Source organism: Fundulus heteroclitus, unplaced genomic scaffold, assembly GCF_011125445.2.
Source record: "Fundulus heteroclitus isolate FHET01 unplaced genomic scaffold, MU-UCD_Fhet_4.1 scaffold_391, whole genome shotgun sequence".
NCBI classification, from domain to species: domain Eukaryota; kingdom Metazoa; phylum Chordata; class Actinopteri; order Cyprinodontiformes; family Fundulidae; genus Fundulus; species Fundulus heteroclitus.
In genome coordinates, this window is record NW_023396805.1 from 13,884 (window position 1) to 28,346 (window position 14,463).

Sequence of the window (14,463 nt, forward strand, 5' to 3'; positions counted from 1 at the left end):
TAGACAAATGCCGGACGGAGGCAATGAAACGTACAGGTAATGAAACGTATGGGCCCTGTACGGCCGGTCCACGTTTCGGCCACCTGGCCCCTGCCAAAAACGCGCAGGTTTGGATCTGGTCCGCATTGCCGGCAGTAAGTCGGACTCCACCAAGGTTGCCATTTGTCACTGATTCTGTTCATAACTTTTATGGACAGAATTTCTAGGCGCAGCCAAGGTGTTGAGGGGATCCGTTTTGGTGGCCTTAGGATTGCGTCTCTGCTATTTGCAGATGACGTGGTCCTATTGGCTTCATCAGGGCGTGATCTACAGCTCTTACTGGAGCGGTTCGCAGCTGAGTGCCAAGCGGCCGGGATGAAAATCAGCGCCTCCAAATCCGAGTCCATGGTCTTTAACCGAAAAAGGGTAGAGTTCCTCCGCCGGGTTGGGGAGGATGTACTGCCCCTAGCGGAGGAGTTCAAGTATCTTGGGGTCTTGTTCACGAATGAGCAGGGCAGTCAAAAGTAACCGGTCAATGGCGGCAAATCACCATCTATAGCAGCTCTTGCCGGCTTAAACTTATTAATGTGCAAGTGAAATAGTGGGAACATTGGTATTTTGAGATCACTGCTATGTGTAGCAACTTATCCCGGTGGAAGAAAGTTGCCCCCTGACAGTTCATACAAAACTTCTTAAGGAGACATCCTACAGATCATGGCCCACAGACTATTTGGATTGTTTGTCTTTGAGTTATTGTCACTGATTCATAGTGGGCAATCTATTCCACCAATAGAGTAAATAAGTATACTTAAGGGAGGGATTCTTGGGTTACTGAACATTTCTCAGGGCAGACGTTTATATTGTGGTGTCTAACATGAGGGGTCAGCATATGTTTTTCCAGATAGTGTACAAGTGAAGGGATGGAAGAAAAAGGCACTTAGAATGAAGTATTTGTAGTATTTTGAAAATACAAAAATACAGTTTTTTATTTTGATACATTTTGGCTGCTGTATTTTGTAGTTTATTTTGATACATTTTTAAGGTGGGTATTTTGTATTTTATTTGGAAATACATTTTGATATATTTGTGCCCATTCCTGCCTGCCTGTCTGCACTTCCATCCATTCCAAGTAACATATCTTGACATTGCGCTTGTAGTGTAAGGCAACAGTTCAATACTTTGAGCATGCAGTGTTGGTCCTGTATCGTTCTACTTCTGAAACCTAATTTATCCTGCCGAAGCTTGGAAGAAAAGTAACAAAACAAAGGTGCTTGTTAGCGTCTTCTGCCAGCTGGGGTTGGACTTCTGGGTTTGGATTTTTGGAATCACAGAAGTCAGGTTTGTCGAAGTTGCAGCTGGACTGAAACATTGACAAGAGCTTGAAAGTCTGTTATGGGAATATTATTCTGAAGTCACTATGGCCTTACATCACTCGCACATTTGAGCACAGGCCCGCTGATTGCAAGGCCAAATGCTGCGTAGCTACTGTGCGGGATGATGAATGTCTAGGATAGACTGTCTTTGTTTTGTCTCATGCAAGGTCACTATGGAGTATTTGGGAGAGCCAAAAGTGAGGAGGGGCAGAGACAGGCAGACGCAGACTGCAGCGGGACCGTGGGGTGCGATTACTTTCCATCCATGTGATCTCTGCTCTGTTTGCTGGAACTTCATCCCTCCGCCGTTTCCTTATTCAATAACTCTAAGGAGTCAGTTATTGTTTAGCATTCAGACCACAGAGTCACATACTGGAGTGAAAGGTTTATTTAACAAAATAACAAAGCGGGTTGGTGAAGACAAGGACCAGGAACTAAAACAAGAGGCAGACCAGACACAGTGAAGCATAACAGAGGATTGGACTAGGTGAGAGGAAACAAATGGAAAGGCAGGTGAGAGGGATTAGCACAGGTGAATGTAATATGGTAATGAGCTTAAAGAGAGGGAGAGCAATGAAATGGCAGGAGACAAAGCAGAAAACAGAACCTATAAATGATCTAAACATTACAAAGAATACCCAGACTATGACAAGATTAATTCACTAACTGAACAGAAGACAGAGAGGAAAGAAGATCTAACAGAAACAAGAATAAACTAACTAAATCCATAAAGAGCAGAATACTAAAAAATGAAAGGAGCAAGAAACAAAGAACAGAATCCACAGATTATAAACGATACTAAAAGGGTTTAAAAAATCGACAAACTGCACAATCCCCTGGAATTGTGACAGCAGTGTGTCTGGTTCTCCAGGGGGTACAGCTTTACTTCATTTCAGGAAACCGTAGTTAGTCAACTGGAAAAATACAAGGAGGTCTTTGTCTCCTTAGGACCATCTCCGTTAGATTTTCTGCCACTGGGATCTCAATTACTCTGAGTTGGAAATCAGCTGGTTAGATACAGTTGGATTTCAAAGTTGCAGTGAGCTTTCTACTTCGAAGGAATGAAACGGGTGAAAGGGGGCTTGCCGACAAGTTTCTCACAACCCTGTTAATTGGGCTCTCAGAGTAACACACAATGTACTTCACAGAGTAAGAGCAATGCAGTTAAGTCCGCACTCTCTTTTTGTACTCCATGGTGGTAGCTAAGACTGTTGGGCGATATAGGCACAGTCTTGGGTACCGGCTGCAATTCCTGCTGGGACATGTAGTCCCAAAAATTTCCTTGTGCATACATCCAATACTGCTCAGTTTTTTTTAGCTTCATCATGTTTTGTTTGTGTTAATGTCCGAAGTACAGTGAATATTCAGCAGGAGTAATTGTTGGTGCAGACCAGTTCCATGTGCTTCACAAGGAACTCATTGTAGAGAGAGGGAAGCAAGCAGTGTGTGTGTTTGTGTAAAACCTGAATGAATGTGTTTGTCATAAATGCTTGCAAATTAGATATCTTAAGATCAGAACCCCAGAGGGTCTTGTTGAGTGGTCCTTTTAGTATCTCTCATGGAGCCAGAGGTTCTTGTACACACATGCATGCGCACACACACAGACACCCACACACAAATAACACTTGCACTGTGAGCTGCCGATTAGCTATTGAGGCATACAGTTCTTTGATATAGGAGTTAGGTATGAAAACGTCCTCTCTCACATAATGCACTCTAAGAAAACATAATATCATGGTATTGATAATAGCACACAAGTGATGATTTGATCAGAAATGTCCCTGTCATTCCCTCCCACACTGCAAAAACTGATCTAGAAATAAGTAAAATGTCCTTAAAGTTAGTGTATTTGCCCTTGATTTGAGCAGGTAAATAATATTATCTGCCAATGGAATGAGTATTTTGACCCCTAAAATAAGATAATTAGACATCCTGCACTTGAAATAAGACGATGGAGATGAGTTGTTCCTATTTTAAGTGCAAAAATCTTGTTCCATTGGCAAATCATCTTATTTACCTGCTCAGATCAAGGACAAATACACACATTTTAAGAACATTTTACTTATTTTAAGTTCCGTTTTTGCAGTGCACATGGCAGAAATGTGTTTGCCCTGCAGGCATGTGCACTGAAGACTGACCAATGACCATTCATCGTCGGATTCACACTGATGTAAACACAAGCCCAAGCTATTAAACCTCCAGTGTCAGAACAAACACAGTTTCCAGCACTTAGTGTGGGACAATATAATGGAGCAGAGACAAGACCAGGCCACATCCAATCCTCGGTTTTTGTTTAGTTAACTAAAACAAAGAGTAAATACATTTTTATTCATCTGTTTATGAGTGAACTTTTATGCATCCCAATTCTGAGTTGTTCGAGATATGAGGAAATGTGAAAGTGAATTTTTTTTTTTTACAACAAAAATTTTATTTTGTGTTGATACTCATTTGAATCATGCACTCGTCTAGGTTACTTTTCTTCAAATTAAATAGTTTAAGTCGAAGTGGATAAAAATAAGGAAAATTCCAAATACCAGTTAGTTTTAAACAATAATCTTCAGCTGTCTGCTAAAAAGGAAGACTTTTTTTCAGCATAACAGTGATGCTGAAAAAAAGCATACAAGCACACCTTCAGTCAAAAAGACAATGACTTTATGTGACAAAATTGAATGAATGAAGGAATAGCCATGCCAAAGTCTCTGGAGTCACCTGAAGAAGGCTCTGGAAAGGAGATGCCCTCACTGTATGGTAGATTTGAGGAACTTTTGCAAGGAAGGGTCAGCAAGTATTTTGACATGGCAAATCAAAATTTTGGATGATCACAGACACGTTACCAAAAAAGACTGTAATATTCTGGTTTCTGTTATGGTTTTATTTTTGAGTCATTTTACTCTCCTGCTTTAGGTTCTCTGCTTGCTTTGAGTTTTTGTCCTGTCTGGGTTTTTATTTACTGTTAGTTTATCTGGTTTTGTCATCTGTTTTAGTCTAAGCTTTATTTTCTGTTTTAGGTTTTTTCTTTAGAGTGATTCTGTTTCTTAGTAAGTTTGGTGTAGTTTCTGTTCACTTGTCCTGTCTGCTTTTTAGGTTTGGTTTGAATTCATTTCTTGTTTTGATCAAACAGTCGAGACCAGACATCAGTGCCAGGTCTTTATGTTGAGTGTAGGTGAGTTCTCCTCTTGCAAGTTGTTATGTTTTGCTTTTGGATTTTGAACCACCTTGTCTCCAGAAATCTGTGCCATCCCGTTCTGTCTGTTTCAACCTGGTCTGCCCCGAGAATCTGTCCGCTTCTGTGCCGTCTTTTGGATTGACGGTCCTTTGTTTTTTTTCCCTGTTTTGCTTGGTCCTTTTTGTTTTTTTTCCCTGTTTTGCTTTTTGCTAATAAAAGAACCTGATGTGAACCTCTGCTGGTCTGGCTTAATTCTGGGTCCCCTGCCTCTGATTCATTACAAAGACTGCTGAAATAAATTCAAACTTTGCATTTCTGAGGCAGTAGTTTAAAGGGTTTGCACACTTTCCATTTATTTCTTTTTTACTTTATAACAGATTTTTTGTTTTTTATTTAAAATGTACTGAATATGTTTCCATTATATATGGAAAGAAGTTTTGAATTTATTTATCGTGGTCTCACACTATAGATCACTCAGAATTAAAACTTTAACATGGTTGTGTGCACTGTACTTTAATGATCTCACTATAAAATATAATCTGATCCATTTCTTCAATGACTTTCAAAGGGGAAGGGAAATCCATGTATGCTTACATTGCTGTAGAAGTATTTATAGACCTTAAGTGATCACACATAATTTAGAGCAACCCCTGGACAACTTCTCTGCTCTTCACCTCTTGGCCCCCTCTTTATTTCCCCTCCTTCCCTGTTTTCAGTGCACTCTCCCCTCTCTCCTCACCATCTCTCTGTTTTCTCCATCTGTCGCTTTTGCACTAACCTGTTCTGCTTCCTGCCCTCCCTGTCTGTAGCCTCTATTTCTGACCCTCTCTAGCTCCTTCTGTCTGGCACTCCAGACAGTAACACGCTTGTGCTTTTATTAATTCATACTAAAGTTGGCTCAAGTCTGCAGGCAGGATTTTATACAGCTCAACTTTGTTCTTAAAGTAGCACCAGTGTCATAAACCATTATGAGTGACCTATCGACTCCCCAACCTACCTATCTTTTAAATGTTGTTTTAGCTAGTTATAAATAATGACACTTTATTGTTGAGTTAATATTAATAATGATTAAAGGCCTATACAGGGATTGTCTGGAGTGCAGGATTTTCAGGGAAACAGTGTATAATAGCATACAAGGTCATGGAGCAACTGTTTTGATATGTTTGTCTTGTTTCTCTGTTCTTCCCATCCATGTTGAGCTACTGAAAGAGAATGATCTGTGGAGGAAACAGCACAAAAGTCTTTTCCTGCAGACAGACACTGTTTCAGAAGTTTATGTCCCCAGGTTGTGTCTGTGATGAATACCTACAGCCAGCTACTCTCCTAACTATCTATACACACATGCACACGCACTTACAGATATGTGCAGTATGTATAAAAAAACCAGCCTTTTACATATTGCTCCTGCTCATACATGTCCTTGTAAAATGTTTTATGGTATATATTGTTTGCTGTTTTGCTTGTCTACCTGTTTCTTACACAACGTGTACTTCCTTGTTTGTACTTGCCAAATAAAGTTGATTTTGGTTGTGTTTCTGGTTAAAACCCTATTGAGATATAGAGCTCTTTGCATGGGGACCTGCAGAAAGTCTGCAGCACACATCAGAAATGTTACAAGTCAAACAATTAAACCATTCCAACAATCATAAAAGATATTTTCAGAGCATTGGCACCGTTCAATAGATTAAATTCAATTCAATTCAATTCAATTTTATTTATATAGCGCCAAATCATGAAACATGTCATCTCAAGGCACTTTACAAAATCAAGTTCAATCATATTATACAGATTGGGTCAGATTATACAGATTGGTCAAAAAATGTCCTATATAAGGAAACCAGTAGATTGCATCAAAGTCCCGACAAGCAGCATTCACTCCTGGGGAACCGTAGAGCCACAGGGAGAGTCGTCTGCATTGTACATGGCTTTGCTGCAATCCCTCATACTGAGCAAGCATGAAGCGACAGTGGGAAGAAAAACTCCCCGTTAACGGGAAGGAAAATCTCCGGCTGAACCGGGCTCAGTATGAACGGTCATCTGCCTCGACCGACTGGGGTTACGGAAGACAGAGCAGAGACACAACAAGAGAGACAAAAAAACACAGAAGCACACATTGATCTAGTAATCTGTTCTACATTAGATGGTAGTAGCGGGTGATCTGTCTTCTCTGGATGATGTCACAGTTAACAGAACGCCAGACCAGGTGTACCTACTATGAAGAAAAAGAGAGAGAGCAAAAAGTTAAAAGCTGAAATGACGACAGTCATTTCAATGTAATACAATGCAAAACTGGAGAACAGTAGACTGAAGAACAGTAGAAATCAGTAGAGTGAGAAAATTAGACCCTGATGTCCTCCAGCAGCCTAGGCCTATCACAGCACAACTATAGAGATAGCTCAGGGTATGAGCCACTGTAACTATAAGCTTTGTCAAAAAGGAAAGTTTTAACACTAGTCTTAAAAATAGATAGGGTGTCTGCCTCACGGACCAAAACTGGGAGTTGGTTCCACAGGAGAGGAGCCTGATAGCTAAAGGATCTGCCTCCCATTCTACTTTTAGAGACTCTAGGAACCACCAGCAGACCTGCAGTCTGAGAGCGAAGTGCTCTGTTAGGAACATACGGGGTAATCAGAGCTCTGATATATGATGGAGCTTGATTATTAAGGGCTTTATACGTTAGAAGGAGAATTTTAAATTCTATTCTTGATTTAACAGGAAGCCAATGAAGGGAAGCTAAAATTGGAGAAATATGATCCCTCTTGTTGATTTTCATCAGAACTCTTGCTGCAGCATTTTGGATCAGCTGAAGACTTTGAACTGCATTTTGTGGACTTCCTGATAGTAAAGAATTACAATAGTCCAGCCTTGAAGTAACAAATGCATGGACTAGTTTTTCAGCATCACTCCTGGACAGAATGTTTCTAATTTTGGCGATATTCCGGAGGTGAAAAAAGGAAACTCTGGAAATCTGTTTAATATGGGATTTAAATGACATGTCTTGGTCGAAAACAACACCAAGATTTTTAACTTTATTACCAGAGGCCAAGTTAATGCCATCCAGATTAAGTGATTGATTAAGAACTTTATTTTTTGAAGACTCTGGCCCAAAGATTACAACTTCTGTCTTGTCAGAATTTAAATGCAGGAAATTTAAAGTCATCCAGCTTTTTATGTCATCAAGACATGACTGCAGTCGAAGTAACTGATTGGATTCATCAGGATTTATGGATAAATATAGCTGAGTGTCATCAGCATAACAGTGGAAATTAATCCCATGCTGTCTGATAATTTTGCCTATCGGAAGCATATATATAGTAAATAGAATTGGTCCAAGGACTGAACCCTGTGGTACTCCACAAGTGACCCTAGAGTTTGAGGAAGATTTATTAATAACATGAACAAACTGGAATCTGTCCGACAGATAAGATTTAAACCAGCCTAATGCTTTTCCCTTAATCCCTACAGTATGCTCAAGTCTTTGTAGGAGAATATTGTGATCAACTGTATCAAATGCAGCACTGAGATCTAACAGGACAAGTATAGACACAAGTCCATTATCTGAGGCCATGAGAATATCATTGGTGACCTTCACCAGAGCTGTTTCAGTGCTATGATGAGCTCTGAAGCCTGACTGAAACTCCTCAAGTAGGTCATTACTTTGTAAATGTTCACATAGTTGATTAGCAACTACTTTCTCAAGAATTTTAGATAAGAAAAGAAGATTAGATATAGGTCTGTAATTTACTAACTCATCTTGATCAAGAGATGGTTTCTTAAGTAAAGGTTTAATAACAGCTACTTTAAAAGCCTGTGGTACATATCCATTTACCAAGGATAGATTAATCATGTCTAAAATAGGACCACTGATCAGAGGGAATACCTTCTTAAACAACTTGGTTGGGATTGGGTCTGACATACAGGTAGAAGGTTTAGATGAAGCTAAAATTTTAGATAGCTCAGAAAGCTCTACTGCTTTTAAACAGTTCAGACACTGCGCAGGTTCTAAGGATTCCTCCAAAGCTGCCTCACTTACTGAGGACGAGGTAATCATGTTTGGGAGGATGCCAATTATTTTATTTTTAATGGAATCAATTTTATTTATGAAGAATCCCATAAAATCATTACTGCTAAGAGCTAAAGGAATGGATGGATCAACAGCGCTGTGGCTCTGGGTAAGTTTGGCGACTGTACTGAAGAGAAATCTAGGATTATTCTTATTCTCCTCAATTAATGATTAAAATTATGCTGCTCTAACTCTGCGAAGGGTCTTGTTATACAACAATAGACTGTTCTTCCAGATTAGGTAGGATTCCTCTTGGTGTGTAGAGGGCCATTTTCTCTCCAATTTCCTAACATTGTGCTTCAAGGAACGCAGCTCTGAATTAAACCAAGGAGCCAGCTTCCTGTGAATAATCACCTTCTTTTTCAAGGGAGCTACATTGTCTAATGCAGAACGCAATGACGAAGTCATACCGTTTACAAAGACATCTATTTGTGAATTGGAAGAAACAACATTGCTGCCATCTACAGGGCATTTCTGCAATACGGAGGATATTAAAAAGGGGACAGACTCTTTAAGTTTTGATACAGCATTATCCGATAAAGATCTACTATAATGGAACCCTCTTTTGGGGGTGGAGAACTCAGTTAGATTAAGCTCAAATGTTATAAAAAAAATGATCAGATAGGACAGGGATTTGAGGAAATACTGTTAATTCTTCACAATCAATGCCATATGTCAGCACAAGGTCTAAAGTATGGAGCCAAGAGTGCGTCGGTTTATGCACATTTTGAGCAAAACCAATTGAATCTAGGATAGTTTTAAAGGCTACACTAAGGTTATCACATTCTGTGTCAACATGGATGTTAAAATCACCCACTATAATAGCCTTATCAGTATTTAACACCAAATCAGATAAGAAATCTGACAACTCATCCAAAAACTGAGTTGCTTATTCTTAAGGCAAGGCAAATTAATTTAAATAGCACTCTTCAGTAACAGTTTTGCCAAGTCTGCTTATTATAAGCGACTTTGGGCTTGTCGCTTGTAAATTTCGTGAGTTGAGGGTTGGGTTTTTTTGGGCTTATTTTTGAAAGTGAAGTCACTTATCTGGGCACTAAAATAATTGACAATAAACACGGTAGAGAACCGCTTGCACTGCCAAGCTAATGACACAGTACTGGCCGAAATATCCCTCCGCCTCTCCGTGTTCACACAGAAAAAATATACTAGACGCCTCATTACCTGCTGGAGCGCATCCTGTATCGCCCCCATATTGGCTGGGTCTTCTTTACTCTAGGCTGACATGGGAGCTGATGGGAGTGGAGGTAGAGGGAGCAATTTTGCCCATATTTCATGCAGTTTACGGCTGCCAATAACTGCTGAAAGTAGCTTATGTGGTGCAGATCCCAATTTTGGGCTGAGATTCTGAAAATGAGTTTTTACGCATTGATAATATTGCAGAAACCTAACACTTTAATTCTTATTAATTTGTTGTCTCTGTATTTGATAAAATAAGGCTGGATCATATTTCCAAATGAAGTACTGGAGTTACAGTGTCAGCACATGCAGGAAGCTTTGCAAAAACGCTTCTCTTTCAAGGATATTAAGCTCCTGCCTCAGATGAAAGCAAAGTGTAAGACATGAATCACCTGGAAATTTTAAGCTGCTTAGTGGAAAGTCCAGTCCATTTCAGTTTTCTGAGGAAGAAGAGCCGTTGTTGGGCACTCTTAACTAGGTGGGAGGTGTTTATAGTCCTGGCGAGGTCAGAGGAGATGTGGATGCCCAGGAACCTAATGCTGTCCACACACTCCACCACCTACCCCTGTATGCAAAGAGGAGCGTGTTCATTCTTCCTGGACCTCCTGTAGTCCACTATGTCCTCCTTGGTCTTGCTAGTGTTCAGGATCAGGTGTTTCCTGGAGCACCACTGTGATTGTGGACATCATCTTTGTAGTGGGTCTCATTGTTGTTGGAGATGAGACCCACCACAGTGGTGTGGTTAACAAACGTACCTATTGTGTTTGTGGGGTGGACGGCACAACAGTCATGGGTGAGGAGGATGAAGAGTGCAGGGTTGAGGACACAGCCCTGCAGCATTCCGGTGTTGAGGATCAGTGGAGCCGGTGTGCTTTTCCCTATCCTCACCACCTGGGGCCTGTTAGTGAGGAAGTAACTGGTCCAGGAGCAGAGCGATGGAGATAATCCCAGACTGTGGACCTTCAGAGATAGCATGTATGGGAGAACTGTGTTAAAGGCTGAGCAGAAGTACAAAAATATCATCCTAACATAAGTGTTAGGATGCTTCAGATAAGCCAGATCTCTCAGGCAGCCGCAGCTAGAATCAATTATTCATTAATGTGGCATACTCAGGAAGAAAAAGTTGGAGTATTCAAGTTAAACAGTGGAAAAAACAGTGTAGAAACAGATTTACATAACAATGTGAGATTGTATGCAATATGCATGATAGTATAGCAATGTCTCAGAGTAGCTAAGGCCTGTGCAAGTGTACCTTGATATTTGAGAGACTGTAAACAATCCATGATTGGATCAGTCCCTGTGCAACTGTTAGCAGGTTATAAACACTGTTGAGGCTGTTGTGAGCAGCAACCACAAAACTTCCCCACACAAGTGCCTGCAGTAAATGCATCTTTATTTTGTGTTCTTGGAATGCTGTGTTTCAAAAACAACTGACGACCCAATAGATGTTTTGTTTTTATTGTATTAATTTTAACAAAGTACATTCATAAAAAAGGCCTATTCATAGAATATCCATCCAAATATTTCCATCTAATAGGCTACTTTTACTGAAACATCACAGACAGAGGGCTTAGTTTTAAAATTGAACTGTCATTAGAGCAAATTCATAAACGATTGTTTTCAACAGCAGACAAACTGAACTAAAGAGACGCCAATGATAAACTGAACTCACGTCAACAGGAGACGTCAACTGAAATAATAGTAATAAAAAAGATAACCTGGATTTAACAGACATCAACACGTTCCATATTCCGATTTACTTTTTAGGCTAATTATACACAATTTAGACCTGTTGCTATTTTAACAACCATGTTCTCAAGCATTCTCAATGTGAACAATGAGGATGTGCCTTTGATGCGCAAAACTGTTTGATGGGGGGGGGGGGGTTGTACAGAAGAAAGAAACAGCCACAAGTCATCCTGCACTTGTAGCCTTTATCGGTATTTGTTTTTGATCAGGGTGAGAGTGGAAAACCCACATTCACACAGGTAAGTGGAGGTGAAGGAGATCAGGACTCTCATGGCTTTGGCACATGGGGAAACTCGCTCTCGACACTCAACCAGAATCACGTAATCGGCATTTCCACCAGTCTCTGTTTTAAGTCCACATTTGAGCTGAGCTCAACAAGAGCCTCCTCCTCTTGGATGCTCAGTTCATCGCGGACTGTGGGTGGAAAAGAGAAGGGGTTTCTGACCCACTGGTTTTCCACTGGCTCCTCTCCAAAATACTCTGAACTGATCACGCAGCCCGTTCAGATGCGCACTGATGACCGCTTTCACACAGTTGAGCGGCAGCGCTGTCTTATATTTCTTTGCGCCTCACCTATTGAAAACCACTGGGTTAGACTGAACGTATTTGATTATATAACTGGATACAAATTGGGCCTGTTTATAAATACCTTGAGATGACATTGATTGTGGATTGGTAAGTTAATAATTCGATACATTATAAATGAATGAATTATTAACAAATTGAATTGAATTGAACAGTTTGAACATCCTTCCCCCAACTTCATAGGCCATGCTGATTGATAATGATGGTTGTTTTGGGAAAAACACCCCAGATAAACTAAAAGGGCTGGGGTCAAAGGTGACTGTTTGGAGTAAATCTATTTAAGTGGCCTGAGGGTGCAGCAATGACAGATGAAATGATTGTTTGATGAGTAATAAGTCACAATACCAATAAAAATTCTACCTGTGGGTAAAGGTTGTTTTTAAAGAACGAAAACATTTACATTTGTGTAATAAAAACAACTGTGTGTTTTATTTTATTTTTAAAGATATGTTTTATTGTAGTATTTTATAAGAGTGCTAATGAGTAATAACATTAGTTGTCAGTTGTAGCTTGAAAGTGCAACAAATATTAATCTATTCTGAGTGAAGAAACAATATATACTTTTATATACTTGAACACATACTTTTAGCACCTGATTGCTAAAAGTATGTGTTCATCTGCCTTCACACACACACATGAACTTAATTATCATCTTATTCTTGATCCACAGGGTTTAATAAGAAGTAAGCCCTTCCTTTACAGCTATGGCAGTTTAACTCTCCCCAGAAGGCTTTCTACAAGATTTAGAACTATGATAATGGGAATTTCTCATCATTCTTTCATGAAAACCTTTAAGAGATAAAACACTGTTGATGAACAAGGATGCTTTGCCCACATTTCCGCTGTAATTCATCTCAAAGGTATTTTGTTGGGTGAGGTCACGACTCTGCAGGCCAGTCAACATCGCCCCCTCTAAATTTGCTCATCCATGTCTTTATTGGCCTAGCTTTGTGGACTGGACCGTCCCCAAATTGTTCATTCAAAGTATGAAGCATGAAGGTTTCCAAGATGCCTTGGTATGCTAAAGTATTATAAATTCTTAAACTGGTGGGCTAAGACAAGCTCCTGAAAAGCTGTCCAAATCATAATACCCTCTGCACCAAAATTTACACTAGACACCATGCAGTGCTGCTGTCTTGCCAACTACTGAACCTAGAGTCATTCATTTGATTCTCAGACAAAGAAAAATCATTCATCTCTCCAGAAACCACATCTCCAAATCTCTAGAGTCCAGTGGTGCCAGGCTTTATACCACTGCAGTACGCCACTGCACTACATTTGGTAATGTAAAACGTGGATGCAGCTGTTTGATCATGGAAAACCTTTCCATTGAGCTCTCTACACACTGTATTGAGATAATCTGGTGGCCATCTAAATTTGTGAAGTCTCTATTGTCTGTGTAGAAAGTTGTTGACCTCTGCGCACACTGTGCCTCATCATCTACTGACCATGCACTGTGATTTTACCTGCCCAGCCACTTCAGGGCCGAGTTGCTGTTGTTCCTAAATGCTTCATCTTTGTTATACACTAATATTTGAATGGGGAGTATTTTGTCATGAGGAATTTTTCACCACCTCACTTATTGTATGGTTGCTATCCTATTACTGTAAACAAAGCCTCAAATCATCATTGTACACCCTACTACCTCATTATCTGCTATCTGTGACTTTCATTAATGCTAAAAAAAAAGTGTAACCCTTGTTCATTGCCTGTTTGTCAGTTTTTGCGTTCATTATGTGCAATGTGAACTGGTAATGGGGTGATAAACAAATATTCTTGATTCTGTTCTACTCTGGAATTGACTGAGCTCCTAAAAGCGGCCTCTGTTTATAGAAGCACTCCGCTTGCCTAGGAGATGGATTTTATCCACCTGAGGCTGTGGAAGTTATTGGAACACCTGAATTCAATCATATGGAAGGGTAACACAATACTTTAGAAATGCAGTCTATACCCTGCTATGATGTCAGAGCTTACTGGTTGTATGCAGATGACCTTTACTCTGTTTATGGCACGCAGGCCAGCTTTGCTAGGGCCCGTGACAACGCAGTCTTTTTGCCGTTATGTGAGCGCGTCAGAATGATTGACACGTGGGACAACCAACAGATAATATGATACCTCCGGTACTTGAGAGACAGATGGGGGGGGGGGGGGGCGTGGGCAGGACGGGACATGAAGGTGTCTGATTGTGTCTTTACACTGATGGGGGCTTCTGTTGATAGGGAATTGTTGAGGTGGTCAAGCAGAAGAAGGTCTGCAGTTTTAATCCAAAGCCCCCTTTATGACTAGCTGCCCCAAAGCAAGGCACTGCACTCTGTATGTGCTCACAGAGCATGAAAGTGTTAGCTGTTGGG